This window comes from Lipotes vexillifer, unplaced genomic scaffold, assembly GCF_000442215.2.
Source record: "Lipotes vexillifer unplaced genomic scaffold, Lipotes_vexillifer_v1.1 scaffold242, whole genome shotgun sequence".
Lineage (NCBI taxonomy): Eukaryota > Metazoa > Chordata > Mammalia > Artiodactyla > Lipotidae > Lipotes > Lipotes vexillifer.
This window is the reverse complement of record NW_006771376.1, coordinates 985,098-987,684: the sequence shown is the minus strand read 5'-3', so window position 1 is coordinate 987,684 and position 2,587 is coordinate 985,098. Positions and strand designations below refer to the sequence as shown.

At 47.6% G+C, this 2,587-nt stretch overlaps 1 non-coding gene across 1 annotated transcript; it reads left to right on the top strand.

Moving 5' to 3' along the window:
* Positions 1-2,481: 2,481 nt before the first annotated feature.
* TRNAE-UUC (transfer RNA glutamic acid (anticodon UUC)) lies at positions 2,482-2,553 on the top strand. Its single transcript has one exon. It is a non-coding gene; the product is annotated as a tRNA-Glu (tRNA).
* Positions 2,554-2,587: the final 34 nt, after the last annotated feature.

The following is a 2,587-nucleotide window of genomic DNA, read 5'->3' as shown; positions in this document are numbered from 1 at the left end:
GAATTCTGACAAATATTATTCTATAATTAAAAGTGTTATAGACATGAAGTCTCTTCCCTATTGGAAGGGGAAAGGTAATTGCAGTAGTCAGAGTTGTTGATGGCAAGTGACAGAAACCCAGCTTGATTTGGGTGGTGCAGACTGGGGGTTTACCAGAAGGAAAGAGGTGTAGCTGGGCCTCTGGGGCTCTGGGAACAGAGACAAGGTCTTGGCCATGACCTGTGTGCTTAGAGCTCTTCTCTGAGTTTTTCTGGCTCTGGTTTCATTCTCTTCACTCACTTCCTCCCTCCGGGTGGACAGAACATGGCCTTACTCCTCACTGCTTGGCCGTCAGAGAAGGATTGTGGCTCTTTCCTCACATAAACTTTGGAAGGTTCTGGAAGGGACCATGAATGGTCCAGTCTGGGTGAGTCGACACTCAAGTAGAATTGTCCTCTGTGGCCAGGACCCATCTCTGTGTTTTTGGGGTCTTTCCCAGAGAACAGGGTGTCAATCATGAGACAGGGAATTACCCCACAGTGTCTACCACAGAAATGAAAATACTGGTCATCTATTCTGTGCCAGGCACTGTGCTAGATGCTGGGGATTTCTGAGTTTCCAGGCACATTTCTGCCCCCCTGCAAGTTCTGCAGTGATTAAGTAATAGACCCAGATGTCAGACAGGGTCAGATTGTCAGCTTTATTCTTGGATGGAAGAACCAGGCTCCCTTCACTTTCTTCCTTGACTTGGCCTAATTTACTGCAGTCAAGACTGCTATCTGGGTGTGTTGCCATCAAGATAAAAACTACATTTCCCAGTCTCCTTGTAGCTAGGTGCAATCATTCAGGTAAATTCTGGCCAATGGGATGTAACTGGACTTGTGTGGGACCTCGAGGAAGGCTGCTTACATGGAGCTGGCTCAACAGGGAGGGCTCCTTTTGTCTTCTGTAGTTCTTCCTCCTTTTTCTGGCCAGAAGCATGGTTAGAGCTCTGATAGCATCTTGGACCATGACGTGGCCATGGGGCTGCAAAGCAGGTGCTGGCATGAATGGAGCAGAAAGATGGAGCCTGGGTTTTCCACAAGACTGACCAACTAGCCCCAGACTGACCTTTATGTGAGAAAAAACCCATTCCTATTTTGCGTAAGCCTGTGGTTTGAATTTTCTGTTTATCCATCCAAATCTGATCCCAGTCAATATAATCACCTTCTCGGTCATAGGCAGAATTTTAGATGGAGTTAAAAGTGTATTACCTCCACTCTGAGAACTACAGGGTAGTTCCAGAATGTAAGAGATGAGGGGAGAGGAGAGAACAAGGGCTTTGTAAGCACTGGCCAGCCCTCCTGAGACAGCCAAGAGGGGCTCGGGCATGCCTGCTCATGAATCCAACCGCATCCCTCAGAGAATTCACGTTCCCATCGTGAAGGGCTTGCTGAGGGTGGACCACAACTTCCCGTCACTTTTGAGAGGGTGAAAGTTTCAGTTTGGGCCCTGGCAGGAACGGAAAGGGAGGAAAAAATAATATACATATGTATATATATATATATATATATATATATATATGAAATACATATATATCTCTCTCTATATATGATTTCATTACTTCCTACTATACTTGGTGGGGTGGGGCTAATTTTTCCATGAACAGATGAGGAAGCTGAGCATTTGCCACAAGCCCCATAGCTGGTTGGGTTAGATATGAAACTCGACCACATATTTGTCAGATTCTTAAAATTGTTTACGCTTTTCCCATGACATGCAGGTGTTGAACAAAGTTGGAAGTTGAAGGCATAGGGAGGGTGTAGGACCCATCAAAGTCTGAGCGCACGAACCTGGTCTCATTGCTGGGACTCAACTAAAAGGTCTCCCTGGGTTTGGTTTTGATCTTAAAAACCTAGTATTTGAACATTCTGTCTGGGAAACTAAATGAGAAAATGACAGCTGTGTGGCTGTCCTGGAGTTTATTCTTTTTTAAAAAATTATTTATTTATTTATTTATGGCTGCATTGGGTCTTCGTTGCTGCGCGCGGGCTTTCTCTAGTTGCGGTGAGTGGGGGCTACTCTTCGTTGTGGTGCGCGGGCTTCTCATTGCGGTGGCTTCTCTTGTTGTGGAGCACGGGCTCTAGGTGCACGGGCTTCAGTAGTTGTGGCACGTGGTCTCAGTAGTTGTGGCTCGTGGGCTCTAGTGTGCTGGCTCAGTAGTTGTGGCGCACAGGTTTAGTTGCTCCGTGGCATGTGGGATCTTCCTGGACCAGGGCTTGAACCTGTGTCCTTTGCATTGGCAGGCAGATTCTTAACCACTGCACCACCAGGGAAGTCCCTGGAGTTTATTTTTGACCGAGTCTCCTCATCAGATGGAGGGTGCTCCTAGGCTGATGGTTACTTAAGAAAGAGCTCACTGGCACCTGTGCGCAGGGCAGCCCAGTGGGTGGGTCGGCAGTGTCCTGGATACCTCCAGGCAGTGGGTAGGATTGTCCTTGAAATATACCATAGGTTGGGAATTCCCTGGTGGTCCAGTGGTTAGGGCTCAGTGCTTTCACTGCTGTGGCCCAGGTTCAATCCCTGGCTGGGGAACTTAGATCCCACAAGCCGTGTGGTACAACCAAAA